We start from the raw sequence: 24,498 nt of genomic DNA, 5'->3' as shown, positions 1-24,498 counted from the left end.
TGTTAGAAAGTGGAAGACCATGGTACAGAGGCTATGGCACCACCCAAGACTAGAGAACAATGGTTTGATCTTGGAGTACACTTCTCTTAGAAGAGCTGCTTATCATAGCTAAAGAGTCTCTTCTACCCATTTGGCTATTGCTATTGCTTGGTAACAATTCTTTTAGAAAGCTGCTATAGTAGAGTGATAGTCAAAACATGTTCTTGTGCCTCCATTCTAAAACATAACCATGTTTTAACCATCAGTTAATATCATCGTCGTGAGCGACCACGGAATGGCCGACACTTCAGAAGAGGCTGTTAAGAGACACGAAATAGACACGTACCTGGATCCAGCCCACGTGGAAAACATAGCGGAGTACGGTGCCTTCATGAATATCAAGGGAACCGAAGGAAATGCCGAAAAGGTAAGAAGTGAATTGTATAAGAATGTCCTCGACTTCCGAACACTCGACTTACAAACATTCGGAGATACGAACACAAATCCATCTTAAATCGTAAATCTTGGATATTGTATCAAAAGTTAGTATACTGTAATAAGGTAAATAAAGGCTGTAATAAAAGAATATAATTTAATTTAATAAAGTAAGCAAAGGAACATTTGCAATAACCTGATATTTATTTCATATGAAACGGGACTTTTTGCTGACTTTAGAGCTGGAAATCTAGGCATGGGAGTCAAGTTAGGCCTACCCTAGGCCAAAATTACTTAAAGTCGACTTGCAAACAACTTCTTGAATCTATTAAGTTAAATACCTTCTGTAATATGAAAGGAATTTGTGTCGAATGAAGGTAAAATCTAGCTTCTTCCATTTCAAACAACTCTTACAATATTACATCCAATTATATAAGTTATAAAATTTATTTTACTAGACTGCTGTTAAGTAGAATGTTCTTTAAAATTGCACTAAAGATGCTAAAAGGGTAAGTATAAATTCTTATTGGAATTCATGCAATGTAGACTTCAATATTTCATCCAATTATAAAATTTATTGAATATTTTATTAGGCTGGTGTTAAGTAAATGTTGTCTTTAAAATTGTACCAAAGATGCTGAAATAATTTATATAAATTCTTACTGATATTCTTTTAATGTATACTTCATGAATAATCTGCACTTTCCATGCAACTGAGGATGCCAAAAAACTCAAATCAATCAATCAATCAATCCATGCAACTGTTTAAATTTATGATACCTTATTTCAATTTAAGAAAACAAACCTTAGTTAGATAGGGGAGTCAAATTGTATACCCATCAGCATTTGCATTGAATACTGAAGTAACATTAAGTCTCTTAAAACAATTTATGATGACTATGAAAAATTCTTCTTAATAAATCCTTTGAATATATAAACTTTTACAGACAAAGCATGCGAGAATTAGAATTATACTAGAATTATGATCACATTAGAACTTTTTTTTATGTTTTGATATAGAATGTTCTTAACTTACAAACTTAACCCTTTTACCCCCAAAGGACGTACTGGTACATTTCACAAAACTCATCCCTTTACGCCCATGGATGTACCGGTACGTCCTTGCAGAAAACTGCTATTTAATTTTTTTTTTTGCATATTTTTGATAATTTTTTGAGAAACTTCAGGCATTTTCCAAGAGAATGAGACCAACCTGACCTCTCTATGACAAAAATTAAGGCTGTTAGAGCAATTTAAGAAATATATATAGCAAAATGTGCTTGAAAAAAAATAACCCCTGGAGGTTAAGGGTTGGAAATTTCCAAATAGCCTAGGGGTAAAAGGGCCAATTTATTACAAATTAAGACAAAAATGTCATATGAGGTCTGTGTGAAAAAATTGCTATTTTTTTCTTTATAAATTATGTAAATCACTTGGCAGTATACTGTACATGTAATATTTGGAATAATAATTTATTTATTTTCAGATTTATACACCATCAAGCTTTTGGAAGCGGAACGACTAGCCTATGCTAAGATGTCCTAACGTGTCGGCTTGACTCTAGGCGAGTACCTGATGATGAACTCCTCACTCCCTCTTCTGAGGAGAGGAGGAAGAAGCCAAAGCTTCTCGAGGGGGAGGAACCGTGGATTTCTGCCTTGAATCCTCTGGTGGAGTAGTTAGTATTCTTTGATTCATTGTTAAAGTTTTCATTTGCTATATTATAACCTTAGTTAATTTATGCTGTATGTCAAGCCACAGCGTGTCAATAGTGACTATTCTGGGAATATAAATTTTATAGTGGTAAATATCTGATCTAAACAATTGAAAGATAGGTTCTAATATTATTGGAAGTTAACAAAGGACATATCCTGCTTTTTGTCACATTTGAAGTTTTAATGAATCTTATGTGAACCTGTTTTAAAATTGATAACAAATGTTTGATATCATAAAATGGTTTTTTTAGGTAATGCAAGAGAAACGGCCCAGGAACCCACCTCCAACAGCATACTACCAGGGCCAGATCAACTTATTGGATCTTAACATAAAGTGGTGAGTTTATTACCTTCAGACAGTAGTGGTGGTCCCCCAGGAAGACACAAAAGGCTTTCAAATAAAGATTAATCAGTATGTAATTAAAACCAATTTCTGAGGCTGGCTTTTCCTTAAAGTATTTTGTGTCTCGTGGATGGTGACTTCTGCATGTGGAAACCTGGCGGTGGTACATATTAAAGGATTTCAGATCCTTTAATGTAACAGTAGCATGTGGCACCACAACTGATGAAGGTTTTACTTTTTTTAATATTTTGTATCACTTGATGTCTTTTGATATTTGATTAAGTACTTGTAGGTGGTTGTGCAAGTCAATGTTCTGGTAAAGTGTAAGAGATTACATAAAATATAATTATAAAGTTTACTTAAGTGAGGAAGGAATTAATTTTCAAAGCAATCTTAATAGTTCCAAACAATCATAGGCTGTTTATTTCAGTGTATTAGGTGAGTATTGAAGGTAAATAATTTTAATCTTAGCCATGTGTGGGTCCAGCATCATAGCACTGCATGTTACAATGGTCCTTTTGGATATTGGCTGCACTATACTTCCTTTCACAATTTCTCTCCTCTTTATCAGATGTCTTTAAACTTAATTATATAACAGCGGGGATTTCCTCCTAAGTTTGCACCTCTGCTCTGAAGGATCTCCCCATTTAAAGCTCTGGGCCTTATAGCTCAAATTCTGTATCACAAATCACAGCTCCTAAGTTAAAATGGAGATACCATTTCCCTTGCAGTTTACTATGAAATTGATGTCTTGACTACCACGTTGACATATTCCATGTGTGTTCCCTCTTAGGAAAGTAGTGCCATCATTGCTTCTCCTCCAGGGCACTGTAGGCACTGCTTAAGTCTTTGCAGCATTCGATCGGCACCTTCTGTATATTGTTCTACTTTACCTCAATCCCTGCTTCCTTCCATCTTTGCTGTCCAATCTCTTACCCTTTACTGTTTATCATAGCTGCTCAGTTTTCCTGCACTGGAAATGGGTTCACAGACCCCAGTATTGTCTTATATAGCACAAATTCATAAATCATATCTGTGTGATCCAAAGTCTCATATAGTCTTCCTTCCATCTTTGCTGTCCAATCTCTTAACTTTTACTATTTATCATAGCTGCTCAGTTTTTCTGTTCTGGAAATGGGTTCACAGATCCCAGTATTGTCTTGTATAGCCCAAATTCATAAATTATTTCTGCCAGTATGATCGAAAGACTCGTACCAGCCTTGATAATTTTGCATCTTATGTCTTTCCAAGTTCTGTCTTGATCAACTTCTGCGTTCATTTGGTTTCCTTTTGGTTGACTATTCAGTTGGTAATGTGAAATGTGTAGGGGTTATATACTGTACCTGGCAGTCTTTTGTGTGATTGCCCTCTAAATGAAGATTTGGCCAGTTTCGATAAATTTCTAGTTGCCCGGAAGCATTCGAAGTCTCTAGATGTCAGTGTGCCGGTTTAGTTAGATTGTGCTAAACTCGTTACTGTACTTAATCACGGGACACAGCACATGAGGAGGTCACTTAACAGTCACTAAGGCACACTGCACTAAAAGGTTCCACTTATAAGTCACTATGGGCAACGAACACTACACTTAAATGCACATGAACTGTACAATAAATTCATGGAGATTCACGGGGAGAGTAATGGCGACTGTAATAGTCGTCTTGTGTTGCTTGAAAACTTGTAAAAGCACTCTCTTCTCACAAAATACTCGCTGCGCCATGTTGGGGGTGTTCCTGCGAGGTTGGGAAGGAAACATAATCTTGAAATTAACATAAGTTCTATTGAGAAAGTGCAATACAAGGACTAAATACAACAGGCAGGAAATACGTCTGCCTGGGGTGACGAACGATAATACAAGCACACTGTGTGATGCCCCAAGGCTTGGAAGTACATTGTTGCCATGTCTTCGGGGCATTGCCACAATTAATAATGTAATGGATATATATGCATGATAATATTGTAATATGATGCATATACATACACTATATGAATACATAGGGGGTGTATTTATTTACAAGACTTATAACAAATGAGACATAATAAATGGGAAACATAATACATTGCTTTAGGTATGATTATATGTTAACGTCAGTTAATGTAACGGTCTCACATTTTATATATTTACACTTGGTCCAAAATAGTTGGCAATATATTATTCCTTTTTTTGCCTTTCAACTTTTAATTCTTTCCATTTGATCCTCGTTACCATTGAGAAGTGCCACTCTTAATGTAACATGACTGATATTTTTAATTTTATTGAAGTTTTTCTTGTATTAAGCAATGCATGTACAGTACTTAGGTGTTGCATTTGTTTTTCTGTCAACTCTCAATTGAAGGTATTCTCATGGGAGCTTCATTCCTTTTGTAAGTAAGCAATGTCCAGATAAATCACCCTTATAATGAACCTTTTCCCCTGTGACCTCAAAGACTTTCATCTTCTCTTGTCATGCTGTATTGTTATAGACACAAGCAAAATGCTCTTGAGAACCTCATTCCTTTTGTAAGTAGGCAATGTCCAGATACATCACCCTTGTAATGAACCTTTTCCCCTGTGACCTCAAAGACTTCCATCTTCTCTTGTCATGCTGTCTTGTTATAGCCACAAGCTACATCGTTTTCCTCATTAATTTGCATCCTTACATAGTGGTGGTTATCTTATTTGTACCAACTCTTTTAGATGATATGGTGCAGTTTTTATACAAAATAATCCACTTTTGGTTAACCTTGAGCTAGAACTGTTTCTTTACTTACTTTTACTTTACTTTGATGGCTGCTTTTCTTGTCCCATACAGCAGGGGAACCCCACTCTCTACAGGACCTCCACTGTCTTTTACCTTGTTCATTCAGAGTATTTAACATTTTGTATTGCATATTGTTCATCAGATCAGATCAGATTCAGGTTGAGGCTTTGCCTTTGCAACGGCGCCTCTGTGTCTTTTAGTTTTGTGTTCCTTATTTTCACTAGTTTTTCTCTTTTCATCCACATTTGTTGTAGTACTCTTTTCTTATTTTCAATATTTTCGTCACAAAAAAAGGAATTTTCCAACTGTTTGTGCACTATCTTCTTCGTATGGTTGTTGGAGCTCAATTGCTTTTATTCTTATATCACTAAACTGTGGACAATATAACATAAAGTGGTTAGCATTTTCTTCTACATTACAGAATACACAGTTTATATTTCCATCTTGGTGTCTGTTTTTTTTTTATTCAAGCCCAGTGAGTTTGTCCTTGCTCTGAATAATAAAATTGACGAAAATGTGTTGTCATACACTTCCTCCTCCTTGATACTATTGCTGATAGTAAGTTCTTTTCTCCCTTATAAATGCTATTAAGGTACCTCAGCTTTCCATCCATTACCCTTGTTTTCATAGCAGCTGCTCCTACATCCCCTCTCAAGGCTACAATTGCTGTATTCTTTACACCCCCTAACATCCTTTTTTGGGCTCAAGCCATGGCGTCCTGATGGAAGGTTCCTGTTTGGTAGCTTCCTTGGGTATAAGACTACTAAGATATTCCCAGAGAATTTAACCACAGGTTATCACAGAATTCTAACTTCTGGAGCGAGTATCTCAAAGGTTTCCCTTTAAGACATCGTAATACAACAGGGGACACGCATGTCTGGTCGTGCCACATAGCTATCTCCACCCCGAACAGAGTTAACGCTTCGGTGTGTAAGGGCTGAGAATAGCTGGGAGCCGTTCCACAGCTAATCTCACTCGTGGCTACTACTGATACTCGAGACGTAAACAAACGGACGCCATTGCTCTAATGACGTCACGAGCGTCTTTATCCTTTGTTTAGTAGCTGCCCTACTGAGACGGATTTTCCCTTGTGTGAACTTTATCGTTTTGCATCTTCGCTATGTCGTTACCTTCAGCCTCGCCTTCTTCTGGAAAGTTGAGTACAAGGTTCCAGTATTGTTTAATTAAGCTCTGGCCGTAAAGTAAATATTATTTTGCGAAATAATTGATGTTTTGTGGCAGAGCTGTGCCTCTACCGGACCCGCCATTTTATGGCGTCGTTGTTGTTTTGCATGTCTTATTTAGTTAGCCACAACAACGCTTCCGGCCTTATATACTAATTGAATACATTAGTTTATTTAGTCTTCATAGCTAGGAACTTTTATTTCGTGTTTAGACGCTTTTATCGGTCATCGATTGACCTCATACCAGTCGGCTACTATAGCCCCCAGGCCAGGAGCCTATATACAAGTGTTCATGCATGATTTATCAGTGATCCTAGACTAAGTTATGAAGATAGTGGCATTATTATTTTACAATACTTTTGACTAGTGATGCAAATGTTTTCGCCTTCAGGGACCATATAGGGGATAGGCTAGTCAGTGATTCTTACTAGCCTAACCTAACCTTAGGACCCCTATATGCTTCCTTCATCCCCTGCCTTGGCATTCCCTCTAATTAGCCTTGATCCCTTTTCTGAGTAAAGGGATTCATTGTCTAATAGAGTATTATATCGCCTCTCAGTCCTCCCTAAAGGAATGAACCCCCTTTAGGATTGCGTCTGAGAGTGAGGTTAGGCTAGCCTACCTCTATGGCTAGGATAGTCTGCGACTTTCCTGCGATAGCGATACGTCTTCTTCCTTGCCTAGTTCAGGACTTTTAGCCCTGATCTAGGTCGGGTTAGGAAGGTTTCTCTGTTCCATGCTGAAACTGTACTCTTGCACCGTTTTAGCCGATCAGCCTAATCTTAGGTTAGGGAGTGTCCTCCCTTCCCTTTGTGGCCGCTCTGGTACAGAAACCCTTCCTGGGAAGACCCCTCTCTTCTCCCTCCCCACCTATCTCTTGTATAGCCTAGCCTATGCTTAGGTTAGTTTATACTCATCTGTCCCCTGTCCTACAACTCCTCCTTAGGGTGGATGAGTAGGGCTACCCGAGCTTCCTTGTGCAGTCCGCTCTGGTACATATACCTTCATAGTGTCCTATAAGGTTAGTTCCTAGTGTAGCTCTGCATAAGGGAGTCTCCCCCCCCCCCATCTTGGGTGTTCCCTAGTCCTCCCTTGGGCTACCTGCTCCCGGTCCCTAGTGACCCCTGCATATGGATGATAGAGCCTGTCTCTATCATGGGTACACCCCCTCAGGGAGGGGGAGGGATGTCTGGAACCCTGAAGGTACTTCCTGCATCCTTCCCCCCCCTCCCCCTGTCTCTCTATCTATCTGGGTGCCGGTCTCTTGCCGCCTCTTATGCCGGCAATACCTGCCTCTTGGTGACTTCCCTACCCTTGCCGCCAGCCCCCCGTGTTCCGAGGGACTGCCGGCTGCCGCCGGCTAATACCGGCGGCTCTCCTACTCCTATCTAATCGTCCGCTTGCCGGTCGATCTCCGGAGTGCCGGCATATACTGCCGGCAACCCGATACTACCTGTACCATCCTTACCCCAGTCACCAATCCGACATCCTCCGGCTGCCGGAGCCGCCGCTCCCTGCCGGCGTGCCGCCGTTGTGCCGGCGGCCGCCATCCTGGTATCTAACTGACTTTTGAAAATTGTCTGTTCTAATGCCAGAATCTATGCTGGAGCGAGCTCCGGCGTGCCGGCGGCTTGCCGGATACCCCGGAGGCGTCAAGAATACTTGCACCCCCTCTCTGTAGCTATCATAAGACTAAGATAGCCCTACCTGGCAAATAGATAAGCTGCTTTGCTTCTAAGATCAGTACCTAGTACTGCTCTATTAGTGATCATGCTGTCTCTTTGCATTCTTCTATTTCCAGCATGCTATGTGCATCTTAGCACGGCTGGTTGCCAGAAGCAGTTACCCTTAATGAGACCTTCTGGCTCTTATCTGGGAACCGAATGAATTCGATCCCAACCTTGTCCTTGGCTTTCCATGGAGTTCCAATATAATGGGAATCCTAGGAAACTATATCCAATGATCTCGGTCATTTGGATTATCCCAGGACCAAGCCTATGGTAACCAGCCGGGCGAGATGCATGGAGCGTGTTCTCCTTTACTGTTTCACTCTCTATGCATCACACCTTATATAAGTTAAAATTAATGATTAATATTAACTTAATTTAAGAGCCATTCCTATGACTCCCCCATACTCATTTTCTCTTTCTTCCACAGGAGGAGCAGATGAAGTGCGATTTCGCATACTGTGCCGTGAAACGCTCCCAGTTTTACGGACATACGGCGTGCAGGACTCACGCCCCTTGCTCAGACAAGAGAGGGGATTGGAAGTTCTGGAATCCACTGGATTGTACGGTCTGCCAGGCCTACCTAGTTGAGGCCTTCCATAACCCTCCCTCAGCGGAGGTTAGAGACATTGCTCGTGAGAAACTGCGCAAGTGGGTGCGTGGTTTTCAGAGGAATGCCACTGGACCGTACCTGGCCACCGAAGAACTGAGGTCCCTACTGTTCCCTAAGGCCTCCCCTGATTCAGTGGTTCCAAAGGAAGCAATCCCCACTGTCCAAATTACGGTGGAACCTGATGTGGTCATGGCTCAGTCCATGCACGAGTGTCGCCTAGATTCCGAAGAGGATGAACAGATCTCTGACGTCTCGGAAGACACGGAGAAGACGCTTATGGCTCAAGGAGCCGAAGAGGACGAAGACAAGGTGGAATACACCGAGTCGGAGATTGGAGCTACTCCCTCGTCCATCCCTCCGCCTACTCCTACACCGACGGATGTGTCCATTCCGTCTACCTCCTCGACCCCGGATCCTTCTTCCTCTACACAAGAACTGATCCGACTGATTAGAGCTGTCATGGACGACAGACTGAAGGAGAACCAGGAGTCCATCAGGTCTATGATTGGATCCAGAGAACCGAAGAAGATCTCGGTTAAGGATCTCCCAGCTTGCTCTCATGCCAACCCGTGGAGGTATGCAGAGCATATGGTTATTGCGACCGGCAGGATATTTGTTAGTGACAAAATCGGCACGGTCCCGTTGGAAGATGTGGAATTCTTCCCAAGCTTCGAGGCCTACCCGGACTGTTACGTCCGGCTTCGTTCTGAACCTGCCTCGAAGGAGGAGACCGAACCTAAGGAAGAGATAGTGTTCGATCTCGCAAAGGCCCAGGCTATGCTAGCCTCCGCATTTAAGAGCAGGGGCTTTACCTGCTCTAAGCTTCCTGCCTTGAGCAAGAAGCATCCTACTTATGTCGCTCCCGACACTGCGATTCTTCCATTTTTGGAAAAGGCCTTGGCTGCATGCCTTAAGGCGGCGGAAGAAGGGAAACCCTGCCCTGCACTGGAGGAGTGCAGACCCTTCTCCATCGTAACGCCCCCTGACACTAGACAATGGAAAGATGTCCAACATACTTTCGTTGTGGGTAGGCTTGATCCTGACGTTGCCGGACGTCAGTTTAATGAAGACCTCCCTAAGCTCAATGATCACCTCCTTCGCCGGGAACAAGACACGAAGGAGAGGCTTGCAGCGTCTCTTTCTCATCAAGTCCAACTTGAAGTTATGGCCTGTGACACAGCAGTACCCGATCACTACATGGTACTGGCCAAATCCCACTTACTGACGGTAATGAAGGACTTGTACCATTTCATAAAGGCTCGTAGAGCCTGTCGTGAATTCGTGTTTGTCGGTGCCACCGTGAAACACGAACCCCGGAGGCTGATTTCCTCCAACATCTGGGGAAAGCACCTGTTTCCTTCGGACCTTGTCAAGGAAATAACGGACAGAGCCGCCACGGAGAATAGGAACCTTCTCCACAAGTGGGGCATGTCCAGGAAAAGGAAAACCTCTCAGGACGATGGACCTCAGCCTAAGAGGAAACCTCAGAAACCGAAACCCCAGCAACGTCAACAAAGACGTCAGTTTCCGGGACCCGCTACCTCCCAAGTGGTTGCCCAACCACAACAGACCTTTCAATTGGTCCCCCAACCGGTGTTGTCACAGTCACCGGTCTTCACCCCTGCCTTTGAACAGCCATCCACTACCTTTCATGCCAGAGGTAGAGGCTCGTCCAGGGGTGCAAGCAGAGACGCCTCTCGTCGTCCCTCCAGAGGTAGAGGAGGAAAGGGAGCTAGCGGCCGAGGCAACAAGTCCTCGGGACACCAGAAGCAATGAAGTGCTTCCGGTGGGAGGAAGACTCCGCCAATTCCAGGATCGTTGGACCTTCGATCCTTGGGCACACAGCATCATCAAGAACGGTCTAGGCTGGAGTTGGGTGCAACCACCCCCAATCTTCCAGCGGTTCTTCCAACAATCGACCCCCATTCTGGAAGAATATGTTCTAGACCTCTTGAACAAGAAGGTGATAAGGAAGGTAAAGTCCACCAGGTTCCAAGGGAGACTGTTTTGCGTTCCCAAGAAGGACTCAGACAAGCTCAGAGTCATTCTGGACTTATCCCCCCTCAACAAGTTCATAGAGAACAACAAATTCAAGATGCTGACGCTTCAACAAATAAGGACCCTTCTGCCTCAAGGTTCCTACACGGTCTCTATAGACCTGGCGGATGCCTATTGGCACATTCCAATGAACCATCACGCTTCCTCCTACCTAGGATTTCGACTCCAAAGGAAAAGCTACGCCTTCCGGGCCATGCCATTCGGCCTCAATGTGGCCCCTCGGATCTTCACAAAGCTGGCGGATGCCATAGTACAACAGCTCCGCCTAAGAAACGTCCAGGTGATGGCCTACCTCGACGACTGGCTAGTCTGGGCTCCATCGCCCGAAGAGTGTACAAAGTCTTGCGACGAAGTTACCCAGTACCTAGAACACCTGGGATTCAAGATCAACGAGAAGAAATCTCGCCTCTCTCCAGCTCAGAAGTTTCAGTGGCTGGGAATCCACTGGAATCTTCAGTCACACCGCCTTTCCATCCCCCAGAAGAAAAGGAAGGAAATAGCAGGGTCTGTCAAGCGACTACTGAAATCCAAACGCATTTCAAGACGACAGCAGGAACGAGTTCTAGGCTCTCTACAATTCGCCTCAGTGACAAACCCAGTGCTTCGTGCACAGCTAAAGGATGCCGCGGGAGTCTGGAGACGATCGGCATCCATCGCTCGAAGAGACCTCAAGAGACGGCTTCCAAACAGACTTCGACGCCTCCTAAAGCCGTGGTCGGAAGCAATGGCCCTGAAAAGGTCCATTCCTCTCCAACACCCTCCTCCATCACTCAACATCCACACGGATGCCTCACTGGAGGGCTGGGGAGGTCACTCCCACCTGAAACAAGCTCAAGGGACCTGGTCTCCACTATTCAAGACGTTCCACATAAACATCTTGGAGGCCATGGCGGTCCTTCTTACTCTGAAGAAGCTATCCCCGCCGCCCTCGATCCACATCCGTCTAACCCTAGACAACTCGGTGGTAGTTCGTTGTCTCAATCGCCAGGGCTCAAGATCGCCCCAGATAAATCAGGTGCTTCTCCCAATCTTCCGTCTGGCGGAGAAGAAGAAGTGGCACCTGTCTGCAGTTCACCTACAAGGATTCCGCAACGTGACAGCGGATGCTCTATCTCGGACAAACCCGATAGAGTCGGAATGGTCTCTAGACGCAAGATCATTCTCCTTCATCTCTCATCAAGTCCCAGAACTTCAGATAGATCTCTTTGCAACGAGCGACAACAATCAACTTCCTCTGTACGTAGCCCCGTACGAGGACCCCAAAGCAGAAGCGGTGGACGCCATGTCACTGGACTGGAACAGATGGTCGAAGATATACCTGTTCCCTCCCACCAACCTTCTGTTGAAAGTCCTCTCCAAACTGAGAACCTTCAAAGGGACAGCGGCCCTAGTGGCTCCCAAGTGGCCCCGGAGCAACTGGTACCCCCCCGGTCCTGGAGCTGCAGCCCAAGCTGATCCCTCTCCCGGGCCCAGTTCTCTCTCAACAAGTACAGAAGTCGACTGTCTTCGCTTCATCATCGAAAATCAAGGACCTTCATCTCATGATTTTCTCTCCCTTGCCGCAAAGAAGAGGTTTGGGATCTCGAAGAAAAGTCTAGACTTCCTAGAGGAATACAAGACCGAATCCACGAGACGGCAATATGAATCATCCTGGAGGAAATGGGTCTCCTTTGTTAAAGCAAAAAATCCTAAAGAAATCACCATTGATTTCTGTATGTCCTTCTTCATTCACCTTCATGGACAAGGATTAGCAGCCAATACGATTTCAACCTGCAAATCGGCTTTGACTAGACCAATTCTATATGCTTTCCAAATTGATCTGTCCAACGACATCTTTAACAAACTGCCGAAAGCATGTGCTCGCCTACGCCCAGCACCCCCTCCGAAACCGATCTCCTGGTCACTAGACAAGGTGCTCCATTTCGCCTCAAACTTGGACAACGATTCATGCCCCCTCAAGGATCTGACTCAGAAAGTTATATTTTTATTTGCTCTCGCCTCGGGAGCTCGAGTCAGCGAAATAGTGGCATTATCAAGAGAAGAGGGACACATCCTGTTTGCTGATTCAGGAGAAGTGACCCTCTCCCCTGATCCGACGTTTCTCGCCAAAAATGAATTACCCACCAAAAGATGGGGCCCTTGGAGAATATGCCCCCTGAAGGAGGATGTCTCTCTATGTCCAGTAGAGAGCCTCAAGGTCTATCTTCGCAGAACTTCAAACTTTGGTGGAGGCCAACTCTTCAAAGGAGAAACATCGGGCAGCGACCTGTCACTGAAACAATTAAGAGCGAAAATCACCTACTTCATTCGCAGAGCGGATCCGAACAGTACACCCGCTGGTCATGATCCTAGAAAAGTGGCATCTTCTCTGAACTTCTTTCAGAGCATGGACTTTGAGAGCCTTAAAAACTTTACGGGCTGGAAGTCCTCGCGAGTTTTCTTTAAACATTATGCGAAACAAGTGCACGAAATCAAACATTTTGTGGTAGCCGCAGGTAGTGTTATGAAACCTGCACCTAACTCTGCGTAGAACAGTGAGTTATTTGGGACTCTAACTCTTCGGGTGCCTATGTTGACCCTCGAGTGATTCATAGTGATGTCTAAAAACACTTAGTGCTTTTATAACTGTTCTTATCCCAGGTGAAATGTCATAGTGTTACACAAGTGCCGCATGCCTTGAGCATGATGTGTTATTTAAAGACTTGCGTTCCTCGAGAACGAGTACCTACTAATCCTGAAATTCCCTTTCAGATTCAAGAGCAAGCCTTTATTTCTATGTACATTATTATTACTGTAAATGAACTTTACTTTTGCTGTAAATTATTTAATTTCTGCATTGTGAAATAAAATTTCTATTTTATTACTTATGCGTCTCTTTCAGCTCCTACTTACTATGAAATACATACTGTCATAGTTTTATTTATTCCTCCTTTCTTATGGTCATGAAGAATTTAAGATGTCTATCCTTAAATTATATTCACCTTGTCTCAGTAAGGTTCCTACTCGAATACTTACTTCTGATAATCAGGAGATGAATCCTACACACAGTGCCCAACCACCACTGACCTACTCAGAATGTTCCTATACAAATATCAAACATTCTGCTTCATCTCTAAGCTCTTAAAGAGCTCTTCTGTCAAGATGAATAGTCCTTCAATACCACTTTGACGTCGGCATAGCCCATGGGAACTTCCTGCCAATGGGGGGCAGGATACTTCGTTCCTATGGTTCTTATCTAAGATTACTTTGCTATTTTGTCAATGCCTAGGCACTTAACTCTGGGGGAAAATCTACCACGATACATTGATTCTCTGGTACTCTTCCATCAGGACGCCATGGCTTGAGCCCAAAAAACGGATTTTGAGCGAAGCGAAAAATCTATTTTTGGGTGAGATAGCCATGGCGTCCTGATGGACCCTCCCTACTACTTCGTCAGTTTGTTCCCACCCTACACAATTGTATCATGGTGATGGGCAGCAACTGGCGCCAGGATAAAGACGCTCGTGACGTCATTAGAGCAATGGCGTCCGTTTGTTTACGTCTCGAGTATCAGTAGTAGCCACGAGTGAGATTAGCTGTGGAACGGCTCCCAGCTATTCTCAGCCCTTACACACCGAAGCGTTAACTCTGTTCGGGGTGGAGATAGCTATGTGGCACGACCAGACATGCGTGTCCCCTGTTGTATTACGATGTCTTAAAGGGAAACCTTTGAGATACTCGCTCCAGAAGTTAGAATTCTGTGATAACCTGTGGTTAAATTCTCTGGGAATATCTTAGTAGTCTTATACCCAAGGAAGCTACCAAACAGGAACCTTCCATCAGGACGCCATGGCTATCTCACCCAAAAATAGATTTTTCGCTTCGCTCAAAATCCGTTCTATACACTCCATTCTCTATTCTTTGCAACTTTTCTATTTCCGTTTCCGTTAAGTTAATTACGTTTGTTCCATATAATATAGAAGGTAGTGCTACACTTTTCCAGTATGCTTTCCCTATCATTATCTTATTACAACTTTTTTCTATGATCGAATATGTAAGATTAGCTAGCTTTTGTGCCTTAACTATCATTTCACTTTTCTGTGTTTTGAACATATTCCTACTACCATCTACCTTGATACCTAGGTATTTAATATTGCTTACTACTCTTATTCCCTCTATATTATCTGGTTTTTCCTTCATATTATAAGTACGCTACTTTTGTCTCTATTTATGTCTAAACCACACTGCTTTCCTATATCTATCACTTTCCTTATGTTCAATTCAGCATCCTCTATATTCTCAGCAAGCACTAGGACATCATCAGCAAAAAATACTACTAGCTTTATGATATTTTTAAAACCATTGCCTTCCTTTTCTACTTGTTTTATAATCTGATAAGTAATTAATTTGAATAATGTTGTAGAGCCAGAACTGTACAGCCTTGCTTTATTCCACTACTTGCGTTCAATTTTTGTTCTTCTCTTTCCCCTATGTCTAACGTAGTCGAGTTTCCCACATATACTTCTGCTATAGAGTTAATTATACTAGTATGTACTTTATATTGCTTTAAAGTTTCTATCAGCGCTTCCCTTTTTATGGAATCGAAAGCTTTTTTGAAATCTAAAGAGGCCACTATGAGTTTTTTCTTATTTTTGAAAGTTTCTTCGACCATGTACTGTAAGATGAGTATATTATCCTCAATCCTTCCTCCCTCTGTAAATCCCGTTTGACTATCCTCTATGGCATTATTACTTTTTAGATGTCCTTCTATTTCATCTTTTATAAAAGCCATGTATATTTTATATGATACATTTGTGAGCGCTATTGGTCTCAATTCCTTTGCTGTTGGTTTGTTTTTCTTTTTTAACATTTTTGTTCTGGATTCTTTCCAGCTTTTGGGTTTTTCTTTGCTGGCTAGTTCCTCTTTGTAGCAGTTCACTAGTGTATTCTTACATATATCACTTATCATCATTGCTTTGTAATATTCTGGCTTTAGTTCATCTGGCCCAGCTGCTTTACCTTTCTTTAGGCGTTTTAGGCATTTTTCTAATTTACCTTTATTCATTTCAGCAGCGGGCATGGGTTTAATTTTTCCTTTAACATTTAGTATAGCATTGTAATGCTCCCTTAGATGTTCTGGTATACTATATTCATTTACTACTATAATGTCGTTTTCTCTTCTCAAATTATCCAGGTATTCACTCTCCTCCTCATTCCAGATCTCTGTTATTCTATTTTCATGTGTATTGTAGACTGTTTTCCAAAATTTTACTAATTCTTCTTTAGCCTCTTCATCTGATAGTTTATTTCCTCTATCTCCATATAATTGTATTGCCTCGCTTTTTATTTCTTTGCTATTTCTTAATTTGTTTATGTTTTCCCATAGTTTGTTTTTATCATCTCTTATCTCCCTGGTCTTCTTTTTCTCATATAACGTTATGCTATCTTTCACCAGTATTTGTACTTCTTTCTTCTTATGATTGTATTTTTCTTGTAATTCTGTTTTTAACCTAATATCTTTTTCATTTCTCTTTTTTTCTATAAGTTCCTTTCTTTCCTTAATCTTTCTCCTTATTTCCTCAGTTACCCAAGGTTGTTCTTTGGTCTTCCCTTCATTTGTTACCCTTCTCCTATATGTTTTAGCCTAATGTTCTTGTTTCATTTCTGCCATTATTATGTTTAGCTCTTCAATGTTTTTTTTACATCCTTGCTAACAAGTTTTCTCTCTATAGATTTCACATATTTGTCTATATCTTTTGTGTCATTGCTATATATAATTTCTTCCCACTTCCCTTTATTGTAGTTATTTTCTCTATTTGTTTGTACTTCCAATTCTACTGTTATTAAGTTGTGATCTGATATATCTAATACTGTTTTATCTTCATCTATTTCCATACATTTAAATTGTTTATATAGCATACTATTTGCAAGTACAAAATCAATAGCACTATGCTGATCTTGTCTATTTCACGTGTATAGTCTTGAGCACCTTTCATCTCCATTCAATAGTGTTAGGTTGGGATTACCCATCCAATCTAGCACCATTTCCCCATTTCTGTCTACTTGTTGGTGCCCCAGAAATCCCACGTGGCCGTTAAAATCCCCCATAACTAGCAAAGGAGTTGTTTCTCCTGCTTTCTGTATTAATTTTTCACATTCCGCTTTCAATTCTTGATCTCTTTTTCTATCTTCTTCTGTATTTCCTGCTGCGAAATATACTAGTATTATCAAAAATACTAAGTTGTGGATTTTACATTGTACCATTATTATATCGCTATGTTTTGTTTATTTCCTCTGCTTCAGTGATATTATTGTTTTTAAAAATTAACATTAACCCACCACCCTATTTGTCTTTAAAATCCCTTCTTTTTTCTATTTTTAACAGACCTTTACTTAGCTGTATTTTATCTATTTTTTGGTGCGTTTGTGTCAAACAAAATATATGAATTTTAGTTGTGTTTATCTCGTTTTCTACTTCTATTAATTTCTGCTTGGTTAGTGCTTAGATATTTAACAGGCATATTTTTATACGTTGGCCAACTTTTTTGTCTAAATTTATACCTTTTCTAATTCGCTCTGCTTGCGTTTGCTTCTTGACGAAAATTGTCGTTTCTTACTAGTTCTCCTCTCTTTATGTACCACCCCTGCTCTCCATTTTCGTTTTTCTCTCACAATTCCTCTAGCAACTTCCTTTCTTTTTCCCTTTCCCTAAAAGTGAGGTCAGGTGCTATGAAAACTTGTCTCAACTCCTCTTTTGTTGATTTCCTGAGGTGTTTCCCCCTTGCAATTATTCCCGATTTTTCCTTGGTGCTTTTAAGCTTAACTAGCAGGGGCCTTGGTTTTTGTCTTTGTCCCTGTTCCTCTCTTTCTTCCCTTGGTTTGCCTAACCTACCCACTTCTTCAATTTCCACATCGTTCATTCCTAACTCGACATTAATCAAACTCCCACATTTATCAAAATCATCTTTCAGCTTTTCATTACTATCAACTTTTGTACTTTCTTTTATGTTGAAAATTACTATATTGTTTTTCTTTTTCTCCTTTTCCCTTATTTCTATCATCTCTGCCCTAACTTCCTCCCTAACTACTTCTCTTGTCAGCTGACCCGTTCCTATCCTATTATTATCCACTAAAGCCCTGATCTCCTTTTTCAACTCATCTACCGTATCCTGCAGCCCTATGAAATTATCCCTGAGTTCATCATACGTTTCCTAAGTTTCTTGTTTTCTGCCTTCAAGTTTTTGAAATCCCCCCGGCATCTACTACAAAACCATCGGGCATGTTTAGATTCGCTAATTCTCTTAAATTCACTTCTGTCTAGTTGTCCACAGCCTTTGTGGAACCATACATCACACAAATCACATTCTATAGCTTCTTGGTTTGATCTTACCCCTTATTTGCACCATCCGCAGTCGTTTGGACCAGCCATGCTTTCTTCATGGTCTGAGTCGCTTGAATATTCTTCCTCTCCTTTTCCCCCTTTCACTTCCTTCTTTCTCACACTCACACCCATTGCACCTTTCACTGCTTCTCTCTTAGACACCATGTTTAACCCTTTACCCCCAAAGGACGTACTTTTACGTTTCACAAAAGCCATCCCTTTACCCCCATGGACGTACCGGTACGTCCTTGCAAAAAAATGCTATAAAATTTGTTTTTTTTTCATATTTTTGATAATTTTTTGAGAAAATTCAGGCATTTTCCAAGAGAATGAGACCAACCTGACCTCTCTATGACAAAAATTAAGCCTGTTAGAGCAATTTAAAAAAAGTATACTGCAAAATGTGATGGGATAAAAATAACCCCTTGGGGGTTAAGGGTTGGAAATTTCCAAATAGCCCGGGGGTAAAAGGGTTAATATCTTTTGAGCTTGGTTATGTTATGTTATTCTAGCGGCTTTATAATTATCAGAACACACAATCACGTTTCTTCTAAACCACAGTTTACCCTCGTTGCTCTTAACAATCTGTTGAATCGTCACTGTCAAAAGACTCATGGAATAAGAAAGTCTTCAGTTTCCTCTTGAAAGCCTTAATGTCTTCAATCATTCGAATGTTTCGTGGAGCTTATTATATAGTCTCGAGGCCGCATATTTAAAGGCTCTGGAGCCTAAAGTAGACATAAATCTAGGTTCCAACAGTTTAAAGCCATCTGTAATTATTCTCGTGTCGACACGATTTGTTGGCTGCGCAATGTGTAACAATTCACTTAAGTATTTTGGACGCCTGGTTCTGATTACTGCCATCCATTTTAATTTGTTGGTTAATCTAGAATTAATGTTCAATTTTCCTTTCCTGTATCTCATTCGGTTTTATTTTATATTGGTCCAACAGCGTTTCTTCTTTCTCACTCTCTATTTTAGTGAGTAAATTAAAGGTATCTATTAATTCCACAGCACAGTACAGTAATCTCTCAGCTATCTCAGTCTTATGTTCCAAGTCCCTCTGGGAAAGCTCTAAAGTACATGCAGATATCCAAGATGGTTTTTATTTCCCTTTTTTCATAATTTTTCATATTTGTTTAAGCTTTTATAAACCCAATAAAGTACAATAAAATAGTCGAGATATAAAGAGGAGTCCGTGATATAGATTTACAGGTATTCGTAGATCCAAGATGTACTAAGAAATCAATAGGTGAACCACAATATGGTGGGTGATTACTTTAGAAATCTATCTGGTTTCTCTAAACTTGTATTTAAGGGTGATTACTTGAGCAGTATAAACAGCAACATTTTGGCCTATAATCTTCCAATCTTCCTCTCCTTGGTTTGACTGCTCCTCAGACAGCATGCAAGATATGAAGCTCAAGAGTCATGTGCGTTTATAAGACTCAATACTACGCAGTACTCTAGAAGTTTTATTCCAGCTGTTACCAAGTTGTGGAATGATCTTCCTAATCGGGTTGTTGAATCAGTAGAACTTCAAAAGTTCAAAGTTGGAGCAAATGCTTTTTTGTTGACCAGGCGGACATGAGTCTTTTTATAGTTTATATATGACATATTTGTTTTTGACGTTGTTAATAGTTTATATATGACATATCTCTTTTGACATTACTTTTTTTAGAATGATTTACTGTTAATTTGTTCTCTTCAGTTATTTATTTCCTTATTTCCTTTCCTCACGGGGCTATTTTCCCCAATTGGAGCCCCTGGGCTTATAGCATCTTGCTTTTCCAATTAGGGTTGTAGCTTGGATAGTAATAATAATAATAATATGTCTTGAGGAATTGCCGTACCATCCTGATTTGAAATTTTCATCATCTAAAGAGAGATGGGATCAATGATCATCCAAAATCTAATACAGTAATATATATGATCCTTTGAATAGAAATATGTCCAACCCCATGACACAGATCTTTGTCTATTTTTTTTCTGCTTTCTATCCCAATGGTTTCATTGGTTATATTTTTTGGAAACTGCTGCATTCTTCAGGTATCAATCTTCTGTTAAATTGTATCCGGGCAATTTCAATCTCTTTGTCCTGCCATTTTACCCCTGGCTGAGCCTGAGTTAATAATTGTTTAGTTTTTTAGTATTGTTATTTCTAGCTAAGCTACAACCCTAGTTTGGAAAGCTGGAGGCTATAAGCCCAAAAGGGCAAATAGTCCAGGGATGAAAGGAAATAGGAAACATTGAATAGTCTGCCCGAGTGTATCCTCAAGCAAGAGAACTCCAACCTAAGGTAGTGGAGGATGACCATGGTACAGAGGTTATGGCACTACCTGAGACTAGAGAACAAAGGTTTGATTTTGGAGTGCCCTCTTTCTCTAGGGTCGTCAATGATTGTCAAAGTTAAGGTTCTCCTTTAAAATGTTTTCTGGTCCAATGGGTTTACAAAGGTTAGGCAGATATTGGTTGATATTGGTTTGTAAATAAAATAGGCAGAGATTGGTTTGTACTCTATGGAACATGCATTTAAAAAGTATACTTTGCTGTTTCATGTGTTGATTGTAATGTACAGACACCATGAACAAGTTATGTTCTTGGATCAGTTATCATAGCAAGATCATGTTTTAATATTCTTGCGTTTTTCAAGAGAAATATTGACAATTTTTTCGATTTACAGGTCGTGAAGATTGGCATTGCTGAAGCCAAAGAATCGACGAACATTTTTGGAAAAGGTTCGAACTGAGAGATGAAAAAAAATACCTTGGGATCTGAAAGGGCTGGTAGTCTCAATAACTGCATAGTGAGTATAATGTTTAGATTTTTATAGCTAAGAATTCTCTCTCTCTCTCTCTCTCTCTCTCTCTCTCTCTCTCTCTCTCTCTCTCTCTCTCTCTCTCTCTCTCTCTCTCTCTCTCTCTCTCTCTTTAAAATTCCACAAGATATGTGGTAACATTAGTTTGTTTAATTAATGAGGACCTTTGCTTCAATAGGCATTGTCAAGATGATGATGATGAATTAATTTGTTGTTTTAGGTACTTCTGAGAAGTATTGAAAATAAATCCCCTAAAGACCTTGCAATGTAGGTAGTAGGTTGGCCAGTGCACCAGCTACCCGTTGAGATACTACCACTAGAGAGTTATGTGGTCCTTTAACTAGCCAGACAGTATTATATTAGATCCTTCTCTCTGGTTACGGTTCACTTTCCCTTTGCCTAGACATACACTGAATAGTCTGGCCCATTCTTTACAGGTTCCCCTCTGTCCTCATACACCTGACAACAATAAGATTACCAAACAATTCTTCTTCACTGAAGGGGTTAGCTACATATACCAAGGCACTTTCCCCCAATTTTGGGGGTTAGTCGACATCAAACAAATGCAACGAAAAGGGGAACTCTCCTCTCTACGTTCCTCCCAGCCTGATAAGGGACTCAACCGAGTTCAGCTGGTACTGCCTGGCGTGCCACAGCCCACCCTCCCCCATTATCCATCACAGATGAACCTTCATAACATTGAATCTCCTACTGCTGCTACCTCCGCGGTCATCCAAAGCACCGCAGGAAGCAGCAGGGCCTACTGGAACTGCGTCACAATCGCTCGCCATTCAGTCCTATTTCTAGCACGCTCTCTTGCCCCTCTCACATCTATCCTCCTATCACCCAGAGCTTCCTTCACTCCATCCATCCACCCAAACCTTGGCCTTCCTCTTGTACTTCTCCCATCAACTCTTGCATTCATCACCTTCTTTAGCAGACAGCCATTTTCCATTCTCTCAACATGGGCAAACCACCTCAACACATTCATATCCACTCTAGCTGCTAACTCATTTCTTACACCCGTTCTCACCCTCACTACTTCGTTCCTAACCTTATATACTCGAGATACACCAGCCATACTCCTTAGACCAGTGGGTCTTGACCTTTTATGGCTGCGACCCGAAATCCTGTCCAGATCAACCATGGTGACCCTTACCTTCATAAATACTTTTATTTAAATTATAAAATAATTGTGGTTGTAAAAACGTGTGACAGAATCAAAAATCACATGCAGATATTTTTATTAATGCAAGTAGTGCATCTATATAATAATGATCCATGAGAAATAAAACAAAGCACTGAGATTTTTTTAAATAAAAATAAAAATGTTTCTTAATATAAAAAGATGTATAATTAGGCTATAATTTACCATTGTTGAAAAGGGAAATTATTCATACAAGACTATTTGACATGAAATATAGTATTAACCCCTTCCATCCGTGCTTCTGCCCTCCACTTCTCTTCCTTCCTTTGTTTCTCCGATTCCTCCGTTCCTAATTGTCCCTTACCCTATCTTCGTCCCTCATTTCAATCTGTCCATTCCTTACCCCCCTGTCTCCTTTCCTTCACCCCTTCTTTCGCTCCCTCCATTCCTTCTTCTCCTCTTCTTTCGCTCCCTCCATTCCTTCTTCTCCTCGTCCCTCTGTCCGTAGTGAAGTGGTTAAAGTCAATGAGATCCTTGACACTGTATTGTTTTGGTCAGCTCTTTAAATCTGGGTGATTTTGATGATAGGCTGCATCTTAGGTCATCCTCTGGTTGCAAACTGTTTCTGTATTTTGTCTTTATGACTGAGAGGGCTGAAAATCCTGCCTCACACAGGAAAGTTGTAGTAAAGGGAATTAGCATTTTCAGGGGTTCACCTCCAAGATTGAACTTTGATCCAAAATGAGCTCAGTGATTCCTTTTGCCTTTTGAAATCGTAATGAAGTGTTGCATCATTCTGGATCTCGATGAGCTCCTCCTGTAGCTTGCTGATGTTTGCGATTTGATCAGGCAAGTCTTCAGCTACAATGTTGAAGGGGTTTTTTTCCCAACTGTAGTTGAGCGTATTTTCTGGAATGTAATGATCAAACTCTCTAATTAGGTTGGATATATGTCCCTCAATAATGCCTTGGACCTAGATAGAGAAAATCTTTCATCCTCCAGAAGTAGGTTAAAAGATGGAAATGATGCAGTCTTTCCAGATTTTATTTTATTCATCCACAACTTCAGTTTTCCTTTGAATGCTAATAGCTTCTCAGAAAGCTCAACCAATGTTTGATCACGACCTTGCATTGAAGGCACTAAATCTAGCGCCAAAAGCGCTCAGTTGCCAACTCTGGACACTGACACATCAGCTCCTGACTTCCTCCACCTCCCCCTCCTCCTTCCCTCCACCAACGGCTAGATTTAAAAGGCAAGAGGAGATGTTGGTAGTTTTTTCACCTCAATCAAATCGTGTCTCAATGTTTTGCTTAACATTAGATAATAATGACTCAAGACTTCTACTTTCAGGATTAATACTTTGATAATATTTTGAATAGGAATATTGGGAAAATAGGAAGTCCACAAATCCTTGGTGACCCATTTAAATGGCTTGGCGACCCAAATTTGGGTCGCGACACTGGGGTTAAGAACCACTGCCTTAGACATTTCATCTCAAACACATTCAATTTCTGTCTCTCCGTCACATTCATTCCCCACAACTCCGAGCCATACATCACAATTGGGAAAATCACTTTCTCATACAGAACTCTTTGCATTCATGCCCAACCCTCTATTTTTTACTACTCCCTTAACTGCCCCCAACACTTTGCATCCTTCATTCACTCCCTGACATACATCTGCTCCCACTCCCATTTGCTGCAACAACAGACCCCATGTATTTAAACTGATCCACCTCCTCAAGTAACTCTCCATTCAACATGACATTCAACCTCGCACCACCTTCCCTTCTCGTACATCTCATAACCTTACTCTTACCCACATTAACTCTCAACTTGGTAATTTCTTGCTTTTATTTTTTCGTTTGTTGTTTTTCGTTGGACATACAGTGAATTTTACTCCTCTCGTTTTTCTTCTACCTCTTCAACATTACATCCTTTTTCTCAGACTCAACCTCCATACTCTGCTTCCATAAATAGTAGGTTGTTCACCATTTTGTCCATATAGACTAATTATGCCGCATAGGCTACCTGGCTCAACATGAAATTTGGCTAATAAACACTTCAGTTATGCCAGCCCTTTAAATACACTATGCATTTTGTCTAGAACTGTTCTCTCAAACCAAGCTGTAAAGGAGGATGGAATTTGTGGAAGCAGACTAATAAATCATGAAATATATTAATTAAGAATAGCTTTATTCCTCTCTAAATATGTCTTGCACTGTTATTCATAACCACCTATTCATGCTCTAGTACAGAATCTACAAGAGAGATAAAGTAGAGAAAGCCATAAGCTATTGCTTCTGTTAACATTATTCCTGTACATTGTTATTCTTAACTCTCCCCTCTGTCTGCTTTCTTGTCTTTAGTCATATCCATTGA

At 41.0% G+C, this 24,498-nt stretch overlaps 1 long non-coding RNA gene across 1 annotated transcript in view; it reads left to right on the top strand.

Annotated features, from left to right (window-relative positions):
* The first annotated feature begins 1,946 nt into the window (after nt 1–1,946).
* LOC137659444 (uncharacterized) overlaps nt 1,947–24,498 on the top strand; it is a 35,361-nt gene continuing 12,809 nt past the window's right edge. The window contains exons 1-2 of the long non-coding RNA XR_011047531.1: nt 1,947–2,092; nt 2,381–2,466. This is a non-coding gene — a long non-coding RNA (uncharacterized lncRNA). The remainder of the gene's footprint in view (nt 2,093–2,380; nt 2,467–24,498) is intronic.

Source organism: Palaemon carinicauda, chromosome 20 (genome assembly GCF_036898095.1).
Source record: "Palaemon carinicauda isolate YSFRI2023 chromosome 20, ASM3689809v2, whole genome shotgun sequence".
NCBI classification, from domain to species: domain Eukaryota; kingdom Metazoa; phylum Arthropoda; class Malacostraca; order Decapoda; family Palaemonidae; genus Palaemon; species Palaemon carinicauda.
This window is presented reverse-complemented; position numbering and strand designations above follow the sequence as displayed.